Raw genomic sequence first — 17,652 nt, 5'->3', positions numbered from 1 at the left:
GTACAACACTCATTACACCAGCTTTGCGAACGAATGCGAGCCAAAAAAGCGAGTGAGCCAGTGGTTAAAATTTGGTGCGGGAGTGCGAGGTTGAAGAAGCGAAGAGTAACCGAAATGTTTAGAAATGAAACGAAAAGAAACAAAAAAAACTCGAATCAAAACCAAATATTTAAAAATTAAGATATAATTTTGAATGAAAATAGGTAGATCATTAAAAATTAAAAGAAATATGAGATAATAGTTATTAGCTCTGGTAGGTATACAGGTATATAGGAGGAAACAAATTAAAACTCCCATACATACAGATCATAAGTCTGTTTTTTCCACCCAAAAACAACCCTTTGTATATACAGTACCTCACAAAAAATTTGGTATAAAACGAAAATTTTCCATGTTAAAAAAAAAACAAAAAAGTAAATAAGTAAAAAACATGGCCTTGAAGATCCAATGTGACACCACTGCGAAACATGGGAATTTCAGTGACTATTTTTCATAGAAACATTTTGAAATTCTTATAGACTATACTTAATAATTCCGTAAGAGAACTAAAAAGCCTGCTCTGCTCTTGGCCAAAGCTGGGCAACTGCAGAAGAAAATCTCTACATTTCTTCCTCGACCTCATCTCTGCAACTTCTGCAATATTCGGCCCTCTTGCCATGGCCTGTTGGCCTCTGGAATCATGTTATTATTGGCAAGTCTAAAATATGATGCGAACAAAATTTGAGTGATTTGGATCCACCCAAATCGATGTTATTTTACATGAAAATGCTGACTTAGACTGCATTTATGTACAAAAAACTGTATGAATGATTAGCAATGGTTTCCACTAACGAATCTATGTGCTATGCGCGGACATGATTTGCCAAAGAACAACTTGATAAGTAAGCTGGTTGCGAAAAGCTTTAAAAATAACTTGGAAAAGACTTTCTGTGACATATGAGAACAGAAAATGGCTGTCAGAAAAATCCTACAAGTACGCCCACAAAAATCGTAAAATCAAGAAAAGTTGTAGAGGTTTGCTAGGACGAAAAAATTGTAATATGATTCGACAGCCAGCGCGAAAGCCATCAATTACTTATCTTGCTACACTCTTAAAGCTAGATAACAAGCTATTGAGCAAGATCTTAACAACGGAGTCAGACTGATTGACAAGGCTCCCATACACCTCCGTGCAATAAAGGCCGTGAGTCAAGCACCAAGAGGAAAGTTCGACAACGAAAAGCTGCAATCGCAACAGGCAGCTGCCTCAATAATTAACTCTTCACCGTTCGGATGCAAATGAGCAGTGGGATTCCTTATCCAAATCTCCTTGCACCACTGCGGAAGACGTGGCTGGCAGAAACTGGTATGACAAAGAGTACCGTGTCGCTGCTGCAGAGAAATACGCCATCGAATATTGAGCGATTCCGGGAGAAAAGGAGGGATAAAATAAGGAAAAAATACTTTAGTGTGAATAGCTTGAGATGTTGGAAGCTGGCTTGAAAATTTAAACGGGAATTTAATGAAATGATTTCGTGATTGGAAATATTCCCTACAGAGACAAATAATCCGATAACAGATGTCCTGAGTAAATATGAAATATGGAGAGAACACTTTCGAAATGCGATACTGGTGCCCCTTGACGAAGAAGAATGCAGAATAATGTATAGGGACGACAACCACGGCCATCCCCCGACCAATGCGGGGTAATAATAGCAAAAATGCGGTTTAAAAATAACAAAGCTGGACAAAAGGTGGATCTGTTCAATGCCGGTGGCGAAGTGCTAGCTGAACGCACGTATTTATATCTGTTTAATTGAATTTGGTTTGATGAATACTTGCCCAAGGGTTGGAACCTTAGTGAACTCTGCCCGAACCCCAAGAAGTAAGATCCTGCTGTTTATGCTAATTACCATTGACAACATTTTAATACTTCCTCTGGTCCTGAAAAACCCCTTAGCAAAGATAACGACATACGCCACCTTTTCCTCGGTTTTAAAAGCCGGTTCCGATAGCCGAAAAGAAGCTGCCTCTATGACACCTTGTCTAAATTTGGAATCGCCACAAAATTAATACGGCTATGTAGAGTGACGTTGAGCGCAAGATTTAGCGTCTCACTTTTTTGTGATTTCTTCAAAGCGTTATATATGCTGTCAATCGCTAGAGCAGCAAAATATCAGCATATGCTGATATGGATGACGCCAGTTGCATTCTCCAGCACGGAGAGGGAGGTAAAGAGGTTGGTCTGAAAGCACTCAAGATTGTTTGTGCATTGGGACATATGCCACTTCGGCAGTTATAATTTATCTACGTAGGATCCAGCATTAACTCTGCCCAATGTCAGCCTGTAGATGAAGCGCAGAATACTTAGGGAACGTACCCATACTACGTGACCCACTTTTTCCAATGTTTAACCTCCCCCTCCCCCCTCGGTGACCTCGTGTAGTATATTTCAAGACCCCTACCCCACAGTTTTCACGTAGTAATTCATAAATATGGTTTTGATTCATTTCTTGCTAACAAAAAGTTAAAAATTATTTGGCTTATATGTATTTGTCTTTATTAATATGGCGCTTGCTGCGTGACGGCAAGAGTGCATGCCTGAAAAATTATTATCAAGATAAAACTTACGTCAAAGCTTAGCTTAATTTTTAGAAACAAAAGTCCTGTGAGTTTAAAAAGCGTCAAACACTGCGCGCCATATTTGAATGTATCTCGAAAAAACGCAAGTTTTCCTTAGAGGATATTGACTACGTGATAAAAACCTAAGCCCCCCGTCCCTCACTGTGACCAAGCGTGGTATTCTGAAGATCCCCCTCTCCCCCCTGAACAGGTCACGTAGTATGGGTACGTTCCCTTACATACAGTGGCTGTCAAAAATGGATGAATGATGTCTCGTTTTTAATATTTAAAATGTTTTTCAAGCTAACATTTTTTTTGATATTTTTTATAAAAATATGGTTCATGCTTTAACGAAAACCATATAAATTTCACTTTCAAACTTTATACATTTTTATCGAAATGTCTACCTTTTTAACCAGCATTTCTTAAAATTTTTTGGGTAAGCAGTTAACAGGACTATAAAATGTTACTAAAATATTCCAATTTTTGAGCGGCTAAAGAAGCGCATTGATTTTTAATATTTTTTTTGCTGACGGCTTTTTCGGTTTTTTCATATAAAAAGCGAAATTTGGGAAACCTAGCGTTCACTTTATATATTTTTTTCGCAAAAGGTCTAGCGCATATTCCTTCACAAAAATTCTTGTTTACATGGAAAAAGTACAAAACGCCGTCAATAATAAAAAAAAAAAAATATTAAAAATTATTGAGATTTTTAGCCGCTCAAAACTTGCACTAATTTTAGAATCCTGTTAGTTGCATACCCAAAAATTAAAAAAAAATCTTGTTAAAACACTCGAAATTTGGATAAAAATTCTGGATTTTTCTAAATTCTGTATAAAGCTTGAAAGTGTAATTTATATAATTTTTGGGAAAGCATGAACCATATTTTAAAACAAATTTCAAAAAAGGTATTGCTTAAAAAACATTTTAAATATTAAATATGAAACATCATTTATCCACTTTTGGCCGCCACTGTACATATGTATGTATACCTTGCCAAAAGGCGCTCCTTTGGGCTTGATAGGCAGAAAAGAAGAGCATTTTCGCGACGAACAAGAATTACAGTAAAACCCGCTTAAGTACCTCACGAAAAATCTCGATGCGGGTACTTAAGCGAACATACTTAGTGATGTAGTTACATAAAACATGAACATTTAATGAAGTATACGTATTTTAAAACCAAGATCGTAGCATTATCTAAACAAGAAGGAAAACTTTATTTAAAAAAAAAAAAACAGATAAAGCGATGTTATGTCATTTTCACAAGAATTAAATCAAAAAGTCATTGATTATACATATTTATAAATACACACAAACAGGGCATATCATTTGGGACCAAATTAAAAATTTTATTGTTTACCACTTATGTTTATTTTTTAATTTTTAACATTTTTCAATTTAAAAAAATTTATTCCCTAACAAATACTATAGACACTTAAAATATAAGCTTAAAATTTTGCAGAACACTGAAAAAAATGTCATCAAAATTTCAAACTTGTTTTTCAGTTACCCTTGATTTTTTAGAATTTTTTGGCGAAGGTGTGTAGCGCTGCGACTGTTTGAAGGAATTAAAAAAAGCACTTAAAAGGGGAAAATTATAAGTAAAATGGTAAATGGGGAACGAAAAATGTAGGTACTTCGGCGGGTTGGGTACATAAGCGGGGAGGTGCTTAAAAGAGGGTATTTTTTTCAGAATACATTAAAAAATTCACGGTGTCCAAACTGTTGGGAACTTAAGCGGGTTAGGTACTTAAGCGGGTTTCACTGTACACTGAAAAATGTAGACGGCATTGAAAAAAGATGTGACGAGATAGGTGATGGGTACCGAAGAAAAAATGAGCGGGCGTTTCAGCGATCTGGAAATAGTTTACCGCATAACAATTCAATGAAGACGCTTGTTTGACAAGATATTCGACTCGGCATCAGTGGATGGACAACGAAATCAAGAACGCCCACCAACACAGCCAGGACAAAATGCACTGGGGATAAACAATTGGGACAGATTTGCTTAGGAAAGAAACAACTGGGGCAAATTTTTTCGGTCTTGCCCCAAACAGACAAACAGTTTTAGTACGTGGCCTTCTTACAGCGGCAGTATCTATTCTCACAAAAATCCTTACAGATCACTGTCTAATTGCCACACATGTCTCGAGATTGGGAGTGAACGCGGAAGACCAGTGCCGCAGCTGAAGATGCGAGGAAGAGGAGGAGAGTGTATCTCCAGTCACTTGAACCTAACCTAGCAGCGGATATAATTTCTATTTTCGAACGGCAACTTCTATACAAAATAATCTCCATACAGGTATTCTTGGGAATATAATGGGAATGGAGAGTTGAGGACGTATTGAATTAATGGCCAAGGAGATCTATTGCTAGTGAAAGTACCAGATCGCGAAGACTGAACAAAATGATCCCTGCCCTTGATCAAGGTACAATAATGGATTTCAGCTTTTGCCACTGATGATAATTAGATGTCATTGTGGGACCGGCACCATTTTATCTCTGTCAAGAGACATTAGACTGGATGGCACTAGGGGTCTTCGATGGGCCAAGTCCTTCGGATCATATCCTGATTTTTGAAGAAATTCCAAGGACAAAATTCGTGATTTTTTGTCAGTGTCAATATATTCAAATGGATAACAGGAGGAAATGAATTAGCTGTATTTGTTAAAGGCTGTATGAAACCTTATTTTGATATTATGCTAGATAATAGGTTTGAGTATGCAATTCCAAGAATACACATAAATGTACATACATACGTAAATACTTATGTACATAAATTGTGAGATATGGCTTTTAAAAGTAGTACACAAATTCGGGATGTGGCCAAGTGGCAAAATGCTGGTAAGTTTCTGTGAATTTTAAAAGACTATAAATGGGCAAGTGTTTGTGGTTTTGACACATGGCATACAACTTCAGCCACATAAGACCATAAACTAAATATACCGAAAATATTCATTTACAGTAATTTACACATGGTTATGTATATCATGCAGCATTTAGCATACCTTCCATATTTTCCAAGCATTTATCATTGCTGCTTGCATCGTTGATAGTGCACTTTTCCCTAACGGAATATGCTTGCAGCATGTATTGGCATATGCTTACCCAGTAGGGATATTTCCGCTAAGCCGTAATAATTTTGTTGTGACAGAAGTGTCACAATTATTTTTCTTACGAAAATAGAAGGTCGAGGAGTCAATAGCTAGCAAGGGGGGTAGCTACAATTCAAGGTTCAAATGATTTTGATTAACAGGTCAGTTCTGGAAAAGCTCTTTACTGTCTTTCCAAAGACTCATAAAAAATATGCGCCAACTGGAAGGTTTTTGCGTTATGCCGTTCGTCTTTTAGCCATAACTTTTTAAAAACCAAAATTAAATTACAAAAATTTATATGTATCTTTTTAAAACAATAACAACTAATAAATAAAAGAAGATTTAATTAAAAAAGAGAAATAAAATAAAACGAAATAAAGCAAAAAAAAAATATATGTTTACAAATTAAATTATGTTAAAAAAATATTTTTTTCAAAACAATAAAAACTAAAAAGTAAAATGGAAAAAGAAAAAAATTTAATCAAAAAGAACTTATAATAAAAAAGAATTAAAGAAAAGACACCGATAAAAAATTAAACAAGATCTTAAAAACTAAATAAAATAAAATAAATATATTTTCCTTTTTAAAGCAGTAAAATAAAAAAAAATTAGAAGAAAATGAAACTAACCAAAGAAAGACAATTAAATAAAATAAGAAGAAAAGTAATGCAGGTTCATAAAATTAAAAAACATTTTTCTTTTTTAAATAAAATCTAAAAGAAAATTAAACTAAAAATAGAAAAAAATATTGAAAAAATTAAGAATTTAGAAACTAAAAAAGAAAAAAAAAATCTGCTGCCCGAAGACAAGTGCTATCTCTCAAAATAAAATTTCACCAAGAGCGGTGAATGAGAGAGCTTTTTTCTAAGACTTTTGTGCTACGATAACAAAAGTCTTTCGAAGCATTTGGCCATCTGTCTTTAATTTGTCTTACGAAAGACTTTTTGCTATTTTAGCCAGAATTGCCCCTTTAATTTTCCACATATTGGTGAGACATCCTGATGTAAAATACACCAGATAACAGCGTGGACGCACAGAAGCATACTGGTAATGTTTTGCATTCATAAAATTCACCTTTAACATACCTATGTAAGTATTAGTGTAATTGTACATTTTTCATTTGTATTAAATATATTCTCCTTTGTTTTTTCAGTTGCTAGGCATTATGGGTGGCCAGCATTGAGATAGAACAAAACATTTTAAAATAAAAACAAAGCCAAACCTGCTTTGGAAAAAGAAGTACTTACATACTTATGTGTTCACATGTGTGAAGAAGGATACCAATACATGTATGTATATAGTATTTTTGTAAGGAACAATAGTTATGGTTGTGCAGTGTAAAGGGAAACCGGAAGTGAGGCTATGGTTTGAGTAGTGTATTGAAGTTATTATTAAGTATGGTAGTCGAGAGAATAAATATTTGCACTTATGTATAAATATGTAAGTTCAAGTATATAAGTGAATGTGTGCGCCTGCACGTATGTGTGTATGTATGTATGTAGATATATTAAGCAGTATTTATTTAGTAGTTGCCAAAAGTTCGTGAATGTATAGAACGTGTTTGTATGTATATGTGTATGTATATCGGGAATTTGTAGAACTCAGTTTCCATACTCACCAGCAGGGTAAGGCAAACCGAAGCTTGGATATCCAGAGTAACCACGTCCGGCTGCATAGGCTGCATAGGCGGCTGCCGGAAATCCTGTCAGAAATGAAAAAAATAAACCATTAGAAAGAAAGCAAATATTCGAGTCGAATGAAAAATGAATATGAGATGAAGTGGTTATTATTCAACAAAAATGAAGCGTAAAAATATTGTGCAAGGCGCAATCAAAGTTTATGCAAGCAATTGAATTATCAGCAAGATTTTCAAAGGCTGCCTTACCAAGATGCTTGTGGTTTTACTGAGCACAAATTGCAATGTGCTGCGGTTACTGCATACTACATTTATGCATGTATGCATGTGTGTAAATTAATCTACATACATACTTACATTCGTACGTGCCTCTGAAGTGGCATTGTGGCCATGAAGCGAGCAACCATCATGTCATAAGTTGGAAATGAAAGGTTTTGGGGGAATTTCTTCCGGTTTGCGTTGGCAGGCACTTGTGATTTGCATTGCTTGCATTTAGAATAATTAATTGCATGAGAAATTAACAATTCTCCCATGCCAATCTCTTATATAACTGTCCGTTTTGCCAAGTACATATGTAAGTATTTATTATGCAGACGATGCATACCAATTACATATGTATATATGTATGTATGTATGTGCTAGTGTATGCATGCACATGTATGTCACGCTACAAATCCAACTAGTTGTAAAGTAAAGCAGGGGGAGCGATACTAGTTCGCGAACTAACCGAAATCAATGGTTTTTTTTTTTACAGATACCCCATCTAAAACGTAACTTTCAAAAAGCTGCTTTTAAATTTAGAGTCGACTTTGCTTTGACTATAGCTAGAAGCCAATATATTCAACTGCCTCTTTTAACACGTATATTTAATTGGTGATTCACAATATCTTAAGTCTTCAAATTGTTCTACGTAAATAATAGGTTATAAAGGCTTTAGGAAATTCGCTGTGTTCAAAAATATTTCGATGTAGTTAGAAATCCTTTAAAACCATTTTCACCGTTATTTTCTCCTTCTTCTTTATTGGCGCTGTAATCGATTTCGACCGAATCCAAAACACGATGCCAGTTATTTTGCATATAAAAATTTCAAGACTTAAGATATTACGATGCTTAACAAGCCTTGTGAACCCCCCTTATGATAAGTTTTAAATTAAGCAGGCATTCTTGTCGTATTCGTATAGCACTGGTGAATAATTCCAGAGCAGCCAGGTTCGATTCTTCGAAAAATTATTTTATTCAAAGGAAAATATACATTATGGGTATTCATCTAAACGCTTAAATGCCTCGTAACGGTATAAACCTCGTAAATAAATCGGTTTCCAAAACAAAATTAAGTAAGTTTACATGGTTGCGTGTTAACAAGGCATTTACGCGTTTAGATGAATTGACCTATTTTTTATTTTATTTAACACCTTAACGCCTTAAAAGTATTTTTGTGTTCTTACTCCCTTCCAAAACTGTTATGGCTTCATTCCAAAAAAAATAAATAGGTATCGTGCTCTTTCTTCAAAAGTGTATTAATTAATTATTTACCTTATCTTATTACTTTAATCAAATACACTTTTAAATAGATGTAAACCCGCAGAAAAAATATTTTCGACAGTAAACTTTCTTAAACCTCTTGATAGTTTGAAACCCGAATTGTAATATTTCTTTTTTTTTATCAATTTAATAAGTGAATGCCATTTTGCAAACAGCTGGCAACCCTCCTAAAAATATATTTGGCAATAGACTTTCCTGAAGTTTTTTAGTTTGATACCCATATTACAATATTTAATTTAGGTTGTTAATTAAATCAAAGTAAGCCTCCTTAAAGTTCTTTTTTTTTAGGTCATATTGATATATTGATTTTATCTTTTAAATTTTCTTAAACTGCAATTTTCAAAAACGCATAGGTGAAAGTTGCATTCAATTCCATGCATTAGTTTTCGAGTGATGCGCGTACAAACAAATAGACAGACACAAATTTTAAAAATTGTTGATTTGGCTTCTGTTGTTCTAATAAAGACCCCCATATTAATTTTTCTTTAATATCTATAATGCACAGACATCGGGTTGTTATATGTAGAATGAATCATTCACAAAATCATCCTCCAAAGCGATTTGAATTCCAAACCTACGATGCAACGAGTAGAAGCGGTAGTCTTTTTCCCTTTCCTATGTCATAACTCACTTCTCCATGGGCGTAGCCAGGTAGGGGCAGGGAGGTGCTCGAGCCCTCCCCCCTAACTTTCAAATTTTCCTTATATATATATAAAGTAGTACACTGAAATGCCCCTAAACTTCATTCTGGCTACGCCGATGCACTTCTCAGCTTTCGCAGTCGCAATACATGTGTACCATATTAGGGTGTTTGATAATTCGCCGTTTTTCAAGACCGGGTGTCAAGCTATTCGAAATATGGCAATTTGAAAAAACTTGCTCCCAATTTTTGAAACAAGAAAAAACAGAATAAACCGGTTTTATTTTATAAGTATGTATATGTGAAAAATTCACGTTCGGTCTTATTTGAACTTTTTTTCTAATAATTTTATTGCATTTTTGCTGTTTTTTTTTCGGAGTAAACAAGTGCTCTTGCCGCCGTAATTTTAGACTTTACCAGCAGCCACAAAGGCAAACCTAAAAGTGTAAAGTTTAAAAACTGTTTGCATTACAACTAAATACACAGAAACAAATTAGGAAAGCTTGGCGAAACACTTAGCAAAATATGTAAGCGAAAAACATTTATATACTACAATTTTTCATTTTTTTGTACACTTTTAAATTGAAGCTCCGGCGGAAATTTTCCGGAGGCATTAAATGGGCAATAACATGAAGTATAGGAAGTAGCTGTGGCTGTAAAAAACAATATAATTTTGTATATATAATACTCACGTTGTTGTTACATAATACATAAAAACATTGTTCACTCTCAAAAATAAAGCATGTCGTCATAAAAAATATTTTAAAAATAGTTCATGAAAAAACCCCATCTTTTTAGGCTTACGATGGTGCGATTTTAAATCCCTAATTTTATGGTCTTCACTATGTAAATCAGCTTTAATAAATTCAGCTTATGTTTCTTTAGCTTTAAAACGGTGTTAGAATGAAGTATCTATGATGAGCAGAATGCGAGATATAATGATTTGAAGAAGTGCACGAAAAAAAACCTCGAATACGTGTTAGGTTATTTCACGATTGAGAGAATACAAAGGTTGCGCCGATCTCGGACCGCTATTCCTCTCTTAACGAATTTGACAGAATCGCTGTTTGCATGACGTCACACTTGTGGAACTTGTTTACGTTTTGCTTGCAACATTTTTTCTTCTTCTTCCATTCTTGCTCACGTTTTGGCATTTCTCTCTCGCAATTGCACCAGTGTGACGTCACACAAAAGTTATTCTCAAAAATCCTCTCTGATCGGCGCAATCTTGTATTCTATCATTCTTGAGCTTATTTCATGTATTGAACTCATAAAAAAATTGCAAAGCCAATCGAAAGTGTGACACTAAATTTGGGGTCTGATAGGAAAAATAATGCTTCATATACATACATATATTTTCTAGTTCCCTTTGGAAAAAAGTAAAATAAATTTGTAGTGAATTTCATTCACTAGTCGCGTGTACTAAATACATCCGATGAAACCCCCGGTTTATTTGATAAGAAAGCCGGTTTATTCGATATTCGAAAAATGAAGATTTCAAAAAAAAAAACGCCTGAAGATATCAAAAAAATCGTCGGAAACCGGTTTGGAAAACCCGAGTCAATCACCCTAATATTTACCTTTAACACCCATGCATTCGGCTTGCACAACGCGTTAATCAACTCTCCCGCTGTGCATTTGCATTACAATAGTTCGGAGACAGTCACAAAGAGTGAATTGTTGAATAAACGCTTTGCCAGACTGTCTCCAAAATTTGCTGCCGGGTATAATGGCTACTCAAATGTATGAAGGTCGAACGATAGAAAGCAAGACAAGTTGGAAACTTTTGTGCATTTCCTGAACACGTAATCAAAATGTTGCTATTGTTTAATGACAGGGATAATATTAGACATACGCCTACACTTACTCAATTGCTGTTATAAAACGTGCTGAACTTACATTACATTTTTTGGTAAATTTTTTATGAAAATATTGTTGGCTTTTTTGTGTATTTTTGGTGAAAAAAATTTATTCATTGGGATTTTACACAGTTTTAAGCATGGCTGTAGAACATATTTTAAAAAGAGAACTTTTCCAAACATACTTAGCTAAATGGCGGCTTTGTTGTGGGAGTGAAGGATGAAACACTTACCGAAAAAATAGTGAAAATATTAGAAATCGAGTGATATCAATTAATATATCGACTAAAGCGTCGACCCATTTTTTATATATAATTATGTCTTACTTTGTATCTAATACATGTCGCATAAACGAAATCGGTGCGTAAATACGGGTTATCAAAATATCTCGACCACAGCGGTACCTACATACATCACTTCTAATTTTTGACTATATAGACCTTATCCTGGAAATTCTCATATAAAATTTATTTATAAATTCTCACATAAAATCATGTACATGCTTTGATACCATTATTATACAGCCTAGATATTAGAAGTACATAATGCAAAAATAAAAATTTGTAGAGTCGAAATTGTGGCCGCTAGGATTTTTCTTCCCTAAATCGTTCAAATTACGCACTGTGCGGCAGCAAAAAAGACTCAGGGGTGCTTCACATAAGCACCTTCGTATATTAAAATTTCGTGGGCTACAGCACTGTATACCCAATAATTTTCTAATAATTCAGATTAAAAAATTTAATTTATGATGAAAACTTGTTGTTAAATTTTGTATACAATTTGAAACTTTCATTAACATGGTTATGGTAATAGCAAAAAAAATGTTTTTATAAAAAAATGAATGAACAAAAAATCACCGTTCACCCAATTTTGATTGCCAGTGAATGTAGGCATGCTTGAAAGTAAAATATGGACTAAATTTTTTGCTTACTTAAAACTATATTAATAAAAAATTTGATACAAATGTATGGTTATTTAAAAATTAACCACAGAAAGATCATCATGATGAGAATTCAATTCGGCGTCAATTTTATATTTCCACTTTTAAAAGAACTAAAATTTATGTCAAAATTTATTTTATGTAAACTTAAGACACCGAACTATTAAACAACCGTTTTTATTAAAAGCTGCATCATGTATGAAATTTGCCTCCGTACAAATATTCTTGTCAGAGTAAATACAAGTTTTTGTTTATGTGAAAACCCTATTTTAAATTTCAGGATGTTATGTACCTTTATTTAATACGCATTCTTTACTAAAATCAGCTACAATTTTCTTTCTTTTACGATTTGTTCCCTAATTTAGAAAATTTTTTTCTCTCATTCAATTACGGTTTTATCAAATAAAACACAACTTTTTTCTTTCCTCTATATTATGAAATTTTCAGTCCCTATAAAATGTTGGGACATTGGTAATTAGATATGTGTACTGACTTCATAGCATTAATGGTCTAGATTTATACTCTCTTCTCTACTTAGGTCCGTTTTAATGTTCTTACAAGGCTTGATATCCTTCGTTTAATGTGCATACTTACTCACATGCAAATATTTATATATACATACACACATGCATAAAATGTTACTTCTGTATGCACATTTGAATCCAAGTATGACTTTAATTACATTGCCTTCCATATACATATGTATGTATGTAAATATTTATGTAAAAGTACGTTAGTAAATGTATGCATGAAATTACTTTTACTTGCTCTTTACACAAAAATTAGTTTCGCTACGAAAGATGTCCTCAAGCCCCTTTAGTTTTGCAAATTCAGCTTTAAAAATTTTCCATCAATTCTACTGCTTTGAGTTGTATTGAATTTTCTAATTTATATTTTTTGAATAAATTTGCTCAAGTAAATTCGAAATAAAAATACTCGATATTCAATACTTTCCTCTTGGGGGGTTGAGATGAGGTTGAAATGTGTAGTCGAAATTTCGTTTTCAACTTTACAGTTGTATCCAAAAATTGTTACATAATTTTGTATTCGTGTATTGTTTCGACCCACTGAATCAGAATCTGATGTCCGTTTGACTCGTATACCTCCTAAATATCGAGTTTGGGGCGAAAATTGTGGGACAATTTACTCGAAGTTTTGAGGGTGTACGAGTAAAATGGACCTCGGAAGCGGATTCAGCGGGTCGAAAGACATGTCGGTAGGTGTGTCCGGTTAAAAGCACTCCCCACTTTTTTGTGTGTGCCAGTGTTAGTAAATAGCTCACGAAATTTCTCGGTTTTAGCTGTCTTAAGGACGGATTTTTCAAGTAAAACTTCATATCTGAACAATCAGTTGAATGGGACTATAGGGTTTAGTTACGCGATCTTTGTCATTTTTACCGTAAACTCTCGGTTGATAAGTGAAAATAGCGCGTAATTTTATTTTTCCAGCAGCATAAATCAAGGGGTTATAAAGCAAAATCTCAACAATCTGTTATAAATATGGGAGCTACATATATGTTATAGAGGTTCAATTATGCCAGTTCCGACAAATGAATAATAGATTATAAAAAGGCACCAGCTTACTAAAATTCAGTCGAATATCTCCAAAACTGAGGGAATAGTTTGCGTTAACACAGACAGATGGACAGACAGACAGCCAGACATAGCTAAATCGACTTACCGCGACGTTCTCATCATTTTGCTATACTTTGTTTTATGGGTTTATGTCTTCATCTTCTGATGCTTACAAACATCGGATCAAAGTTCATGAAAGGTACTAAAAGTACAATTGTATCTACTTCTTTTCCATTACTGGAGATGAGTGCTAAGTGAAGCGGTAGATGAAAGTGAAAATTGAATGAAAAACATGTATTCGTTTTATTTCTTGACTTAGGAATAGACGTAAATATCGATCAGAAGCGGAGAAGATTCCCGTTTTCATGCAAGGCCCGGTATAACCAAGCTCTTGCTGAGTATGTGGTGAGACTAAAAATTCTTGTACAGCTTGGACTTTGCCTCCTGCGACTACTACGGCGATTTCATCTTCTAGATTAGTTCGTTGAAGATCAACAAAAACACTAAATTCGTATCATTCCACATGAAGGACCTTTACCGATCGATACCAATAATAGAAACCATGAAGACCGTACAATAAATACTCATTGAAAAAATGAAAAGAGAAGCTGCTACGGAAATAGTAAACGCATTGAAGGTTACAATAAAACAGAACTACTTCCGGTTCAATAATAAGATATATAAACAGACGAACGGGTTAGGAATGGGCAATCCGACGTCAGCAATACTCATGGAAGTATTCATACACACACCAGGGGGGAAATATATGGAAAACCTATCGACCATCCTAGGAGTAAAATTCTACGCGAGATATGTCGATGATGTAATATGTCTAATAGAGAGAAATAAAGAGAAGCAGATACTCGACAAACAACACCAGAATATAAAATTCACTATGGAAACGGAAGAGGAAAGAAAGATTAACTATCTGGTTTAACAATTAAAATAAACAGTACCACGAACAAGGTAGAGTTCGGAATATACAGAAAACCAAAGCCACAGATACAATAATACACAACAGCCCGAACCATCCAGAGCAATACAAAAATGCAGCATTTAGACAACCAATAACGAGGCTTGAAAGGGCCCCTCTAACAGAAGAAGACTACAAGAATAAACTGGATACAATATATGCCATTTCGCAAAATAACGGATATAAGAGAGGCCTGGTTGAAAAGTTAAGAAAGGACACAAAATCGAAAACGACAAGCAAAGAGGAAAACTTACACGGGAAAGACATCGTATAGACTTGCCGAATTCCTTCATAAGTACGGCAAGGACCACTGTGGGAAGAATATTGAAAGAGAAAATAAGCGTGGAATACCCGCTAGAAAAACAGGGCGTTTACAAGTTAATCTGCGAGTGCCGATACAGGTACATAGGACAAACAGGACGAAATATGGGTACAAGGTATCGAGAACACACAAGGGATTATAATAAGAAAAAAACGAAAACCAGAGTCTACAACAGAATCGAACATCGCAAACAAAATGATCAAAAATAAGTGCGCACCAATGAAGATTGGACAAACAACAGAACTTCTCCGTGTACAACATGGAGGACAAAGATTGAATATGTGAAAAAATATGGAAATATGTAAACAGAAGATCTTCAAAGGACAAATAATAAATTAGCAAATAAATACTGTATCGGACGTACTGTTTGAATCTCGAAAACTACTGTACGAGAAGAAAAATGACAACAACAAAATATTAAGGATAGACATGGAAGGGAATATACTAACTACAAATGCAAAGAAGGTAAAAATCACTGACTTCTACCTGCCAGCAAAAACAAGCAAGAACAATTCATCTACCTATTGAGCACCGTAAATACTTCAAAACTAAGAAGACGTACCTAACAAAAGAAAGAGGTAGTTAATAAGGAGTATAAATACGAGTAACCAACAAAAATTATCCGGAACGCAAAATGACACTGAGGATGGCACAACGCCGAAACCAGTTTGTCTCCAAACCAAATTTGAAAAGGGATGACGGAAATTCGTTCCAAAATACATCATACACCCACCCTGTCGGAAACAACAACAACCAAAAAGGTTATGTAAGCAGTTGTGTAATATGCTCAGGAATCGTACAAGCCCATGTTGCGAAATGTGCATTAGGCTGACTTCGCTAAGACTGTAGTAGTTTAGAAATCTGGCTCTATGATGAGTTGGTGTTGGACAGGTCGTAATAAGGTGTTCCATTGATTCCTCCTCTTTATCACAAATTCAGAAAATGTCTGTACTGCAAAGGCCAGCGTAAGCACTTGTTTTTTTTAAAGCTTTGTGGCCCGTTAGTGCTCCAAAAAGTTTTAAGTTTCTTCACTAAGCATGAGCATAGATTGAGCTCTTTTGTCACAAGAAATGATCTTCTTGATTGTTCCCTTTGCTAGCAGTGCAGCATATTTTCGACTTGTTGAAATCCTTTTTGGCATGTTGTTGACTCCAAGGAATAGGCTGCGTCTAACCAAAGGGGTGTCTACCCATTTTTTAGTTCACAATGCCTGGTACCCAGATTAGTGTTCGGTGGAACGATGGAAGAGCTTTTGAAGAGTATACATAGAGCTATGAGAACACATTGGCTGTCCGAAAATATGGAGTTTTTTTTATGCACATTGCACTTTTAATAAAACGTGGCCAGTCTCAAGTTTGGTAAGTAGTTCCGCCTAGAATATTCTTACGTCTTCGCTGAAAGGAAAATATGTGCGGCCCTACAGTACCCGCACCTGCACCGTAAGGTGTTTTGGAACCTTCGGTATACCTTGATTTTTGAATCGTCCTACAGCCCTGTTGGATTACTGCTCCAATATTCACGAGTAGAAAATGTGATTTTATGACCCTTGAAAAGCTGAGGAATTTAGAATTTTAAGGTGACCGAAAGGTTGTCTTGTTTAAATTTACTTTTCGCATGTGGCATAAGGGCTTGCATTTCTAATTCCTCTTGTATTGCCACATGAAGCGGTGTAAGTTGAGTAGGGACAGCATACATTTAATGGGTGTAGTGCTCTTCTTACAGATAGGAATGCAGGTCGTTGGATATTCTACAGTTTTTAATGAGTTTTAATATCAGCAAGACATTATTTTTTTTGAAAATTAAAGATAGAAGGCACTCAATATAAGCCGATTGAATAAATTTAAGCGTTTTTTAAATGAAAGCAATGACATTGCGCAGTGTTTTTTTTTAATATTTATTTTTACTACTTACCATCGGGTAATGTCCCCAGTCCCCACATGATGTTATCTGTGTTGAGGTAAGGGAATAGAAAAGAAAGAAAATTCGATATCAAAAGGATTTAGTTATCTTACGTCAATCACATTTTTTGAAAAACTCTAATAGTTTTTCGGATTGTCAGTAATTATATATGTATGAATAAAATGTTTCTTTATAACGTATGTTGAGTATACAAGTTACATTGATTCTAAAAGTAAGAAAAAAATATTATAAAAAATTATCTTAACAAATATTGACACTATTACTAAATTCGTTAATGGAATAAAAAAAACGGACTAACATTTTTTTTTGTGTAATTTAAGTTTTCTGGACTAGCTAGTATGCTATTTCATTAAAAAATTTTAGAAATTGGTTGTCTTATTTGACGCTATGAATGTAAGTGTGTAGATGCCGTTAGTTTTTGGAAAAAGTCTAGAGAAAAAAATACACTTTTTTCGAATCAGAAAATTCAAAGTGAGCTGGAACAAAAGGATCGCCGCGATTATGTGAAGTGATGCCATCTTCATTGTTATTGGTTTTTCCATTAGGGGAA

At 34.5% G+C, this 17,652-nt stretch overlaps 1 long non-coding RNA gene across 1 annotated transcript; it reads right to left on the bottom strand.

Moving 5' to 3' along the window:
• On the bottom strand, positions 1–17,180 carry LOC118754337. Its single transcript, XR_004994884.1, has 3 exons — positions 17,094–17,180; positions 7,315–7,398; positions 1–21 (listed from the first exon to the last, which is right to left on the bottom strand). It is a non-coding gene; the product is annotated as an uncharacterized LOC118754337 (long non-coding RNA).
• Positions 17,181–17,652: the final 472 nt, after the last annotated feature.

The sequence above is a fragment of the Rhagoletis pomonella genome, unplaced genomic scaffold (assembly GCF_013731165.1).
Source record: "Rhagoletis pomonella isolate Grant_MI unplaced genomic scaffold, Rhpom_1.0 Rhpom_scaffold_03728, whole genome shotgun sequence".
Lineage (NCBI taxonomy): Eukaryota > Metazoa > Arthropoda > Insecta > Diptera > Tephritidae > Rhagoletis > Rhagoletis pomonella.
The sequence above is the reverse complement of the archived record's forward strand: the minus strand, read 5'-3'. Positions and strand labels throughout refer to the sequence as shown.